The 12,943-nt window shown below is 49.2% G+C and overlaps 1 protein-coding gene across 7 annotated transcripts in view; it reads left to right on the forward strand.

Annotated features, from left to right (window-relative positions):
- cacna1ab (calcium channel, voltage-dependent, P/Q type, alpha 1A subunit, b) overlaps window positions 1-12,943 on the forward strand; it is a 130,487-nt gene that overhangs the window by 2,203 nt on the left and 115,341 nt on the right. The gene's annotated exons all lie outside the window — the stretch shown is intronic.

Raw genomic sequence — 12,943 nt, forward strand, 5'->3', positions numbered from 1 at the left:
CCTTAGGCTGTGTGTGTGTGGCGGGGTCCGGCCGTGTGGCCACTACCACACCCTGGGTGACGGCGCAGCACAGGTGTGTAAGCATGTGTGCAGCAGGCAGGAGGATCTCAGGGTACCTGTCGTGTTCCGAGTGCGAGGACAGTGGCTCTCTGCGGGCAGAGAGGCAGAGCTACAGTCTGGGTCTCTTCCTGGGCCGCTTGAGCGATGAGGGTGGTGCAGAGTAGCACATGAAGGAGCTCTGCTTGCAGTGCCTCTCTGTAGGGCCTGCTGACAGGCTGTGGGGCGTTACTGGGCCCGAGAGGCACAATACACACTGGCTGAGCCAAAGACAGCAGGGAAGAATAGACCCCGATGATGACCACTGCCTAGAAACTGGACACAGGCAGACCTGGCTCACCAGAGAGGACAGGCTCAGTGACCACAGCCTGGCCATAGTAACTGGACACAGGCAGACCTGACTGTCCAGAGAGGACAGGCTCAGTGACCACAGCCTGGCCACAGAAACTGGACACAGGAAGACATGGCTGCCCAGAGGGAACAGGTTGTGCTCCTGCTGCCAGCAGGGAGAAGTAGAGAGGTGCAATTTCTGCTGAAGTGTGAGAAATACTCTTGGATCAGACAAACATTCTTCCTGAAAATAACAAAACTAATCCCAGAATTCCCCCACCTGTCAGAATCAGAACAGCTTCCAATCCTGCTGGGGGAAGAATCTGGAGCTGCAGCCCAGTAAGTGATCCCCTGTCGCAGCTTGAGGATCAGAGTGCCAGTCTCCATAATATGGGTATGCTGTTGTTTTAAGTATTTACTGTTATTGCATTAGCAACACTGTAATTCACTGGAAGTCAGGCCAATGAAGCAATCTGAAGTTTAATTTTAGACAAATATATATCTTGTGATTCTGGCCTGGTCGAATCTGGTACTTGCAGGACACTCAGGTGTTTGTCAGTTGTCAACAATCCAAGTCCTTAGTGATCTCAACAGTGGTGCTATTTGTCTGTACTGTACTGGAGCTGTAGATCAGTGGTGTTGCAGGTCTGTACTATACTGGAGCTGTAGATCAGTGTTGCTGTTGGTCTGTACTGTACTGGAGCTGCAGATCAGCTGTTGGTCTGTACTGTACTGAAGCTATAGTTCAACTGTTGGTCTGTACTGTACTGGAGCTGTAGATCAGTGTTGCTGTAGGTCTATACTGTACTGGAGCTGTAGATCAGCTGTTGGACTGTACTGTACTGGAGCTGTAGCTCAGTGTTGCTGTTGGTATTTACTGTACTGGGGCTGTAGTTCAGCTGTTGGACTGCACTGTACTGCAGCTGTAGCTCAGTGTTGCTGTTGGACTGTACAGTACTGGAGCTGTAGTTCAGCTGTTGGACTGCACTGTACTGCAGCTGTAGCTCAGTGTTGCTGTTGGACTGTACAGTACTGGAGCTGTAGTTCAGCTGTTGGACTGCACTGTACTGGAGCTGTAGCTCAGTGTTGCTGTTGGTCTGTACTGTACTGGGGCTGTAGATCAGCAGTTGGACTGCACTGTACTGGAGCTGGAGCTCAGTGTTGCTGTTGGTCTGTACTGTACTGGGGCTGTAGTTCAGGTGTTGGTCTGTACTGTACTGGAGCTGTAGATCAACTGTTGGACTGCACTGTAATGGAGCTGCAGATCAGTGTTGCTGTTGGTCTGTACTGTACTGGAGCTGTAGTTCAGCTGTTGGACTGTACTGTACTGGAGCTGTAGTTCAGCTGTTTAACTGCACGGTACTGGAGCTGTAGCCCAGTGTTGCTGTTGGTCTGTACTGTACTGGAGCTGTAGTTCAGCTGTTGGACTGTACTGTACTGGAGCTGTAGGTCAGCTGCTGGACTGCACTGTACTGGAGCTGTAGCTCAGTGTTGCTGTTGGTCTGTACTGTACTGGAGCTGTAGATCAGCTGTTGGACTGGACTGTACTGGAGCTGTAGATCAGTGTTGCTGTTGGTCTGTACTGGAGCTGTAGATCAGCTGTTGGTCTGTACTGTATTGGAGTTGTAGTTCAACTATTAGTCTGTACTGTACTGGAGCTGTAGTTCAACTGTTGGTCTGTACTGTATTGGAGCTGGAGCTCAGTGTTGCTGTTGGTCTTTACTGTACTGGGGCTATAGATCAGCTGCTGGACTGTACTGTACTGGAGCTACAGATCAGTGTTGCTGTTGGTCTGTACTGGAGCTGTAGATCAGTTGTTGGTCTCTACTGTACTGGAGCTGTAGATCAGTTGTTGGTCTTTACTGTACTGGAGCTGTAGATCAGCTGTTGGTCTGTACTGTATTGGAGCTGTAGTTCAACTATTGGTCTGTACTGTACTGGAGCTGTAGATCAGCAGTTGGTCTCTACAGTACTGTAGCTGTAGATCAACTGTTGGACTGTACAGTACTGGAGCTGTAGTTCAGCTGCTGGACTGCACTGTACTGGAGCTGTAGATCAGTGTTGCTGTTGGTCTGTACTGTACTGGAGCTGTAGTTAAGCTGTTGAACTGCACTGTACTGGAGCTGTAGCTCAGTGTTGCTGTTGGACTGTACAGTACTGGAGCTGTAGATCAGTGTTGCTGTTGGTCTGTACTGTACTGGAGCTGTAGTTCAGCTGCTGGACTGCACTGTACTGGAGCTGTAGATCAGTGTTGCTGTTGGTCTGTACTGTACTGGAGCTGTAGTTCAGCTGTTGAACTGCACTGTATTGGAGCTGGAGCTCAGTGTTGCTGTTGGTCTGTACTGTACTGGAGCTGTAGATCAGCTGTTGTAGCTGTAGTTAAGCTGTTGAGCTGTTGAAGCTGTTGAACTGCACTGTACTGGAGCTGTAGCTCAGTGTTGCTGTTGGACTGTACAGTACTGGAGCTGTAGATCAGTGTTGCTGTTGGTCTGTACTGTACTGGAGCTGTAGTTCAGCTGCTGGACTGCACTGTACTGGAGCTGTAGATCAGTGTTGCTGTTGGTCTGTACTGTACTGGAGCTGTAGTTCAGCTGTTGAACTGTACTGTATTGGAGCTGTAGATCAGTGTTGCTGTTGGACTGTACTGGAGCTGTAGATCAGCTGTTGGTCTGTACTGTATTGGAGCTGGAGCTCAGTGTTGCTGTTGGTCTGTACTGTACTGGGGCTGTAGATCAGCTGTTGGACTGCACTGTACTGGAGCTATAGTTCAGCTGTTGGACTGCACTGTACTGGAGCTGGAGCTCAGTGTTGCTGTTGGTCTGTACAGTACTGGAGCTGTAGATCAGCTGTTGAACTGCACTGTACTGGAGCTGTAGCTCAGTGTTGCTGTTGGACTGTACAGTACTGGAGCTATAGTTCAGCTGTTGAACTGCACTGTACTGGAGCTGTAGATCAGCTGTTGGACTGTACTGTACTGGAGCTGTAGATCAGCTGTTGGACTGCACTGTACTGGAGCTACAGATCAGTGTTGCTGTTGGTCTGTACTGGAGCTGTAGATCAGCTGTTGGTTTGTACTGTATTGGAGCTGGAGCTCAGTGTTGCTGTTGGTCTGTACTGTACTGGGGGTGTAGATAAGCTGTTGGACTGCACTGTACTGGAGCTGTAGTTCAGCTGTTGGACTGCACTGTACTGGAGCTGTAGCTCAGTGTTGCTGTTGGTCTGTACTGTACTAGAGCTGTAGATCAGCTGTTGGACTGCACTGTACTGGAGCTGCAGATCAGTGTTGCTGTTGGTCTGTACTGGAGCTGTAGATCAGCTGTTGGTCTCTACTGAACTGGAGCTGTAGATCAGCTGTTGGTCTGTACTGTATTGGAGCTGTAGATCAACTATTGGTCTGTACTGTACTGGAGCTGTAGATCAGCAGTTGGTCTCTACTCTACCGGAGCTGTAGTTCAACTGTTGGACTGTACAGTACTGGAGCTGTAGATCAACTGTTGGACTGTACAGTACTGGAGCTGTAGCTCAGTGTTGCTGTTGGTCTGTACTGTACTGGAGCTGTAGATCAGCTGTTGGTCTGTACTGTATTGGAGCTGTAGTTCAACTATTGGTCTGTACTGTACTGGAGCTGTAGATCAGCAGTTGGTCTCTACTGTACCGGAGCTGTAGTTCAACTGTTGGACTGTACAGTACTGGAGCTGTAGTTCAACTGTTGGACTGTACAGTACTGGAGCTGTAGATCAACTGTTGGACTGTACAGTACTGGAGCTGTAGTTCAGCTGTTGGACTGCACTGTACTGGAGCTGCAGATCAGTGTTGCTGTTGGTCTGTACTGGAGCTGTAGATCAGCTGTTGGTCTCTACTGAACTGGAGCTGTAGATCAGCTGTTGGTCTGTACTGTATTGGAGCTGTAGTTCAACTATTGGTCTGTACTGTACTGGAGCTGTAGATCAGCAGTTGGTCTCTACTCTACCGGAGCTGTAGTTCAACTGTTGGACTGTACAGTACTGGAGCTGTAGATCAGCTGTTGGACTGTACAGTACTGGAGCTGTAGCTCAGTGTTGCTGTTGGTCTGTACTGTACTGGAGCTGTAGATCAGCTGTTGGTCTGTACTGTATTGGAGCTGTAGTTCAACTATTGGTCTGTACTGTACTGGAGCTGTAGATCAGCAGTTGGTCTCTACTCTACCGGAGCTGTAGTTCAACTGTTGGACTGTACAGTACTGGAGCTGTAGTTCAACTGTTGGACTGTACAGTACTGGAGCTGTAGATCAACTGTTGGACTGTACAGTACTGGAGCTGTAGTTCAGCTGTTGGACTGCACTGTACTGGAGCTGTAGCCTAGTGTTGCTGTTGGACTGTACAGTACTGGAGCTATAGTTCAGCTGTTGGACTGCACTGTACTGGAGCTGTAGATCAGCTGTTGGTCTGTACTTTACTGGAGCTGTAGATCAGCTGTTGGTCTGCACTATACTGGAACTGTAGTTCAGCTGTTGGACTGTACAGTACTGGAGCTGTAGATCAGCTGTTGGTCTGTACTGTACTGGAGCTGTAGATCAGCTGTTGGACTGCACTGTACTGGAGCTGGAGCTCAGTGTTGCTGTTGGTCTGTACAGTACTGGAGCTGTAGATCAGCTGTTGGACTGCACTGTACTGGAGCTACAGATCAGTGTTGCTGTTGGTCTGTACTGGAGCTGTAGATCAGCTGTTGGTCTGTACTGTATTGGAGCTGGAGCTCAGTGTTGCTGTTGGACTGTACAGTACTGGAGCTGTAGATCAGCTGTTGGTCTGCACTGTACTGGAACTGTAGTTCAACTGTTGGACTGTACAGTACTGGAGCTGTAGATCAGCTGTTGGACTGTACAGTACTGGAGCTGTAGATCAGCTGTTGGTCTGTACTGTACTGGAGCTGTAGATCAGCTGTTGGACTGCACTGTACTGGAGCTGGAGCTCAGTGTTGCTGTTGGTCTGTACAGTACTGGAGCTGTAGATCAGCTGTTGGACTGCACTGTACTGGAGCTGCAGATCAGTGTTGCTGTTGGTCTGTACTGTACTGGAGCTGTAGTTCAGCTGTTGGACTGCACTGTACTGGAGCTGTAGTTCAGCTGTTGGACTGCACTGTACTGGAGCTGTAGCCCAGTGTTGCTGTTGGTCTGTACTGTACTGGAGCTGTAGATCAGCTGTTGAACTGCACTGTACTGGAGCTGTAGATCAGCTGTTGGACTGTACTGTACTGGAGCTGTAGATCAGCTGTTGGACTGGACTGTGCTGGAGCTGTAGATCAGCTGTTGGACTGCACTGTACTGGAGCTACAGATCAGTGTTGCTGTTGGTCTGTACTGGAGCTGTAGATCAGCTGTTGGTCTGTACTGTATTGGAGCTGGAGCTCAGTGTTGCTGTTGGTCTGTACTGTACTGGAGCTGTAGATCAGCTGTTGGACTGCACTGTACTGGAGCTGTAGTTCAGCTGTTGGACTGCACTGTACTGGAGCTGGAGCTCAGTGTTGCTGTTGGTCTGTACTGTACTGGGGCTGTAGATCAGCTGCTGGACTGTACTGTACTGGAGCTGTAGATCAGCTGTTGGACTGCACTGTACTGGAGCTGCAGATCAGTGTTGCTGTTGGTCTGTACTGTACTGGAGCTGTAGTTCAGCTGTTGGACTGCACTGTACTGGAGCTGTAGCCAAGTGTTGCTGTTGGTCTGTACTGTACTGGAGCTGTAGTTAAGCTGTTGGACTGGACTGTACTGGAGCTGTAGCTCAGTGTTGCTGTTGGACTGTACAGTACTGGAGCTATAGTTCAGCTGTTGAACTGCACTGTACTGGAGCTGTAGATCAGCTGTTGGACTGTACTGTACTGGAGCTGTAGATCAGCTGTTGGACTGGACTGTACTGGAGCTGTAGATCAGCTGTTGGACTGCACTGTACTGGAGCTACAGATCAGTGTTGCTGTTGGTCTGTACTGGAGCTGTAGATCAGCTGTTGGACTGGACTGTACTGGAGCTGTAGATCAGCTGTTGGACTGCACTGTACTGGAGCTACAGATCAGTGTTGCTGTTGGTCTGTACTGGAGCTGTAGATCAGCTGTTGGTCTGTACTGTATTGGAGCTGGAGCTCAGTGTTGCTGTTGGTCTGTACTGTACTGGGGCTGTAGATCAGCTGCTGGACTGTACTGTACTGGAGCTGTAGATCAGCTGTTGGACTGCACTGTACTGGACCTGTAGTTCAGCTGTTGGACTGCACTGTACTGGAGCTGTAGCTCAGTGTTGGTGTTGGTCTGTACTGTATTGGAGCTGTAGATCAGCCTTTGGACTGCACTGTACTGGAGCTGCAGATCAGTGTTGCTATTGGTCTGTACTGGAGCTGTAGATCAGCTGTTGGTCTCTACTGTACTGGAGCTGTAGTTCAACTGTTGGACTGTACAGTACTGGAGCTGTAGCCTAGTGTTGCTGCTGGACTGTACAGTACTTGAGCTGTAGTTCAGCTGTTGGACTGCACTGTACTGGAGCTGTAGCTCAGCAGTTGGTCTCTACTGTACTGGAGCTGTAGTTCAACTGTTGGTCTGTACTGTACTGGAGCTGTAGATCAGTGTTGCTGTAGGTCTATACTGTACTGGAGCTGTAGAACAGCTGTTGGACTGTACTGTACTGGAGCTGTAGCTCAGTGTTGCTGTTGGTCTGTACTATACTTGGGCTGTAGATCAGCTGTTGGTCTGTACTGTACTGGAGCTGTAGTTCAGCTGTTGGACTGTACTGTACTGGAGCTGTAGCCCAGTGTTGCTGTTGGTCTGTACTGTACTAGAGCTGTAGTTAAGCTGTTGAACTGCACTGTACTGGAGCTGTAGCTCAGTGTTGCTGTTGGACTGTACAGTACTGGAGCTATAGTTCAGCTGTTGAACTGCACTGTACTGGAGCTGTAGCTCAGTGTTGCTGTTGGTCTGTTCTGTACTGGAGCTGTAGATCAGCTGTTGGACTGCACTGTACTGGAGCTACAGATCAGTGTTGCTGTTGGTCTGTACTGGAGCTGTAGATCAGCTGTTGGTCTGTACTGTATTGGAGCTGGAGCTCATTGTTGCTGTTGGTCTGTACTGTACTGGGGCTGTAGAGCAGCTGCTGGACTGTACTGTACTGGAGCTGTAGATCAGTGTTGCTGTTGGTCTGTACTGGAGCTGTAGTTCAGCTGTTGGACTGCACTGTACTGGAGCTGCAGATCAGTGTTGCTGTTGGTCTGTACTGTACTGGAGCTGTAGTTCAGCTGTTGGACTGTACTGTACTGGAGCTGTAGTTCAGCTGTTGGACTGCACTGTACTGGAGCTGTAGATCAGCTGTTGGACTGCACTGTACTGGAGCTGTAGATCAGCTGTTGGACTGCACTGTACTGGAGCTGCAGATCAGTGTTGCTGTTGATCTGTACTGTACTGGAGCTGTAGTTCAGCTGTTGGTCTGTACTGTACTGGAGCTGTAGATCAGATGCTGGACTGCACTGTACTGGAGCTGCAGATCAGTGTTGCTGTTGGTCTGTACTGTACTGGAGCTGTAGTTCAGCTGTTGGACTGTACTGTACTGGAGCTGTAGTTCAGCTGTTGGACTGCACTGTACTGGAGCTGTAGCCCAGTATTGCTGTTGGTCTGTACTGTACTGGAGCTGTAGTTAAGCTGTTGGACTGCACTGTACTGGAGCTGTAGATCAGCTGTTGGACTGTACTGTACTGGAGCTGTAGATCAGCTGTTGGACTGGACTGTACTGGAGCTGTAAATCAGCTGTTGGACTGCACTGTACTGGAGCTGTAGATCAGCTGCTGGACTGTACTGTACTGGAGCTCAGTGTTGCTGTTGGTCTGTACTGGAGCTTTAGATCAGCTGTTGGTCTGTTCTGTACTGGGGCTGTAGATCAGCTGCTGGACTGTACTGTACTGGAGCTGTAGATCAGCTGTTGGACTGCACTGTACTGGAGCTGTAGCCTAGTGTTGCTGTTGGACTGTACAGTATTGGAGCTGTAGTTTAGCTGTTGGAGTGCACTGTACTGGACCTGTAGCTCAGTGTTGCTGTTGGTCTGTACTGTACTGGAGCTGTAGATCAGCTGTTGGACTGCACTGTACTGGAGCTGCAGATCAGTGTTGCTGTTGGTCTCTACTGAACTGGAGCTGTAGACCAGCTGTTGGTCTGTACTGTATTGGAGCTGTAGTTCAACTATTGGTCTGTACTGTACTGGAGCTGTAGAACAGCAGTTGGTCTCTACTGTACTGGAGCTGTAGTTCAACTGTTGGACTGTACAGTACTGGAGCTGTAGATCAGCTGTTGGACTGTACAGTACTGGAGCTGTAGATCAGCTGTTGGACTGTACAGTACTGGAGCTGGAGCTCAGTGTTGCTGTTGGTCTGTACTGTACTGGGGCTGTAGATCAGCTGCTGGACTGTACTGTACTGGAGCTGTAGATCAGCTGTTGGACTGCACTGTACTGGAGCTGCAGATCAGTGTTGCTGTTGGCCTGTATTGTACTGGAGTTGTAGATTAGCAGTTGGTCTCTACTGTACTGGATCTGTAGTTCAACTGTTGGACTGTACTGTACTGGAGCTGTAGATCAGCTGTTGGACTGTACAGTACTGGAGCTGTAGATCAGCTGTTGGTCTGTACTGTACTAGAGATGTAGATCAGCAGTTGGTCTCTACTGTACTGGAGCTGTAGTTCAACTGTTGGAGTGTACAGTACTGGAGCTGTAATTCAGGTGTTGGACTGCACTGTACTGGAGCTGTAGCCCAGTGTTGCTGTTGGACTGTACAGTACTGGAGCTGTAGTTCAGCTGTTGGACTGCACTGTACTGGAGCTGGAGCTCAGTGTTGCTGTTGGTCTGTACTGTACTGGGGCTGTAGATCAGCAGTTGGTCTCTACTGTACTGGAACTGTAGTTCATCTGTTGGACTGTACAGTACTGGAGCTGTAGATCAGCTGTTGGTCTGTACTGTACTGGAGCTGTAGATCAGCTGTTGGTCTGTACTGTACTGGAGCTGTAGCCTAGTGTTGCTGCTGAACTGTACAGTACTTGAGCTGTAGTTCAGCTGTTGGACTGCACTGTACTGGAGCTGTAGCTCAGTGTTGCTTTTGGTCTGTATTGTACTGGAGTTGTAGATCAGCAGTTGGTCTCTACCGACTGGAACTGTAGTTCAACTGTTGGACTGTACAGTACTGGAGCTGTAGATCAGCTGTTGGTCTGTACTGTACTGGAGCTGTAGTTCAACTGTTGGTCTGTACTGTATTGGAGCTGTAGTTCAGCTGTTGGACTGTACAGTACTGGAGCTGTAGTTCAGCTGTTGGACTGCACTGTACTGGAGCTGTAGCTCAGTATTGCTGTTGGTCTGTACTGTACTGGAGCTGTAGTTTAGCTGTTGGACTGCACTGTACTGGAGATGTAGCTCAGTGTTGCTGTTGGACTGTACAGGACTGGAGCTGTAGTTCAACTGTTGGTCTGTACTGTATTGGAGCTGTAGTTCAGCTTTTGGACTGCATTGTACTGGAGCTGTAGCTCAGCTGGTGGACTGCACTGAACTGGAGCTGTAGCTCAGTGTTGCTCTTGGTCTCTAATGTACTGGAGCTGTAGTTCAGCTGTTGGACTGTACAGTACTGGAGATGTAGATCAGTTGTTGGTCTGTACTGTTCTGGAGCTGTAGTGCAGCTGTAGGTCTGTACTGTACTGGAGCTGTAGATCAGCTGTTGGACTGTATAGTACTGGAGCTGTAGATCCGCTGTGCTGTAAGTCTGTACTTTACTGGTCCTGTAGATCAGTGGTCCTATTGGTCTGGACTGTACTGGAGCTGTAGATCAATGTTATACAATATCTGTTGTATACTCGATATTTAGATCACAAGTACTGTTGGTTTCTTCTGGAGCTGTAGATGAGCTCTGCTGTTGGCCTGGACTGTATTGCAGCTTTAGATTAGCTGTGCTTTGTGTCTGTACTGTGCTGGAGTTCAGCAGTGCTGTTGGTTGTAATGTACTGGACTTGTGTTGTTTGTCTGGACTGTACTGAAGCTTAAGATCAGATACAAAGTAGGACAGTAGATCAGTGGTGCTTTTGGTCTGTACTGTAGTGGAGTTGTAGATCAGCTGTTGGTCTGTGCTTTATTGGAGCTGTAGTTCAGCTGTTGCTCTCTACTGTACTGGAGCTGTAAATCAGTGTTGCTGTAGGTCTGTACTATACTGGAAATCTAGATCAGTGTTGCTGTTGGTCTGTACTGTACTGGAGCTGGAACCAGCAGTACTGTTGGTCTGTACATTATTGGAGCTGTAGTTCAGCTGTTGCTCTCTACTATACTGGAGCTTTAGATCAGCTATGTGTTTTCTCTGTATTGTACTGGACCTATTGATCAGCTGTACTGTTAGTGTGTACACTGCTGCTGCTGTAGATCAGTTGTGCTGTTGGTCTGTACTTGCTGGAACTGTAGTTCAGTGTTGCTGTTGGTCTGTACTATGATTTGTCAGAAATCTAACTCAGATGATTACAACATTCAACATTGGGTCGTTCTTACCAGACCTTTAAATGGAAAATCAAACATACAAATTGTACACTTTCATTTGCTTTGCCTGTCCTAGTCATACATTCACACGTGAAGTCCTGTTCTTCTGCAGTACAGTTAACTTCATCAGGAGGTGTTTTCATGAAGGAGCGGAGAAGATGTGCATGTGAAAACTGATTACTCCTGGTGTTTTCCAGCATTGCCAGAGATTCCCTGGCATGTAGCCAAGACCTCCCAGACCACACTGTAGCCCTTGGAAGTAATGGCTTCATGCAGAGCAGTAATCTAGAGCAGTAGCTTTGAGCTGCCTGACAGAGCTGTCATCAGCTCAGTAGATCCACAGTCAGACTGCAGTTTGGGCTCATTCCTAGTTGTATAATTCCAGGTCTCCCTTTCCCACCAGTTCCCATTTCCTCTTCCTTTCAGCCGTTCCTGGAACTGGACGTGAAAGGCTGAAATGGGCCGCCTGCTTGTCGGGCGAGGCTGGGTTCTGGTGGGTCCGTTTGGTGCTGCCTGTCTCCTGTGGCTTCTGGTTGTGGCCATTGCTGTTTCAGTTCATGTGCTGTAGCGCTGGGAAAGTGTACAGCACCGCTTGTCCAAGAGTGTGTCACTGTATCCTGGCTGCTGTGATTCAGTCTGGTGTGAGAGAGTGTGTCAGTGTGTCCTGGCTGCTGTGATTCAGTCTGGTGTGAGAGAGTGTGTCAGTGTGTCCTGGCTGCTGTGATTCAGTCTGGTGTGAGAGTGTGTGTCAGTGTTTCCTGGCTGCTGTGATTCAGTCTGGTGTGAGAGAGTGTGTCAGTGTGTCCTGGCTGCTGTGATTCAGTCTGGTGTGAGAGAGTGTGTCAGTGTGTCCTGGCTGCTGTGATTCAGTCTGGTGTGAGAGTGTGTGTCAGTGTTTCCTGGCTGCTGTGATTCAGTCTGGTGTGAGAGAGTGTGTCAGTGTGTCCTTGCTGCTGTGATTCTGGTGTGAGAGAGTGTGTCAGTGTGTCCTGGCTGCTGTGATTCAGTCTGGCGTGAGAGAGTGTGTCAGTGTGTCGTGCTGCTGTGATTCAGTCTGGTGTGAGAGAGTGTCAGTGTGTCCTTGCTGCTGTGAGTCTGGTGTGAGAGAGTGTGTCAGTGTGTCCTGGCTTCTGTGATTCAGTCTGGTGTGAAAGAGTGTGTCAGTGTGTCCTGGCTGCTGTGATTCAGTCTGGTGTGAGAGAGTGTGTCAGTGTGTCCTGGCTGCTGTGATTCAGTCTGGTGTGAGAGAGTGTGTCAGTGTGTCCTGGCTGCTGTGATTCAGTCTGGTGTGAGAGAGTGTGTCAGTGTGTCCTGGCTGCTGTGATTCAGTCTGGTGTGAGAGAGTGTGTCAGTGTGTTCTGGCTGCTGTGATTCAGTCTGGTGTGAGAGAGTGTCAGTGTGTCGTGCTGCTGTGATTCAGTCTGGTGTGAGAGAGTGTGTCAGTGTGTCCTTGTTGCTGTGATTCAGTCTGGTGTGAGAGAGTGTGTCAGTTTGTCCTTTTGCTGTGATTCAGTCTGGTGTGAGAGAGTGTGTCAGTGTGTCCTGGCTGCTGTGATTCAGTCTGGTGTGAGAGAGTGTGTCAGTGTGTCCTGGCTGCTGTGATTCAGTCTGGTGTGAGAGTGTGTGTCAGTGTTTCCTGGCTGCTGTGATTCAGTCTGGTGTGAGAGAGTGTGTCAGTGTGTCCTGGCTGCTGTGATTCAGTCTGGTGTGAGAGAGTGTGTCAGTGTGTCCTGGCTGCTGTGATTCAGTCTGGTGTGAGAGTGTGTGTCAGTGTTTCCTGGCTGCTGTGATTCAGTCTGGTGTGAGAGAGTGTGTCAGTGTGTCCTTGCTGCTGTGATTCTGGTGTGAAAGAGTGTGTCAGTGTGTCCTGGCAGCTGTGATTCAGTCTGGCGTGAGAGAGAGTGTCAGTGTGTCCTTGCTGCTGTGAGTCTGGTGTGAGAGAGTGTGTCAGTGTGTCCTGGCTTCTGTGATTCAGTCTGGTGTGAAAGAGTGTGTCAGTGTGTCCTGGCTGCTGTGATTCAGTCTGGTGTGAGAGAGTGTGTCAGTGTGTCCTGGC

This window comes from Lepisosteus oculatus, chromosome 11 (genome assembly GCF_040954835.1).
Source record: "Lepisosteus oculatus isolate fLepOcu1 chromosome 11, fLepOcu1.hap2, whole genome shotgun sequence".
In the NCBI taxonomy this organism is placed as follows: Eukaryota; Metazoa; Chordata; class Actinopteri; order Semionotiformes; family Lepisosteidae; genus Lepisosteus; species Lepisosteus oculatus.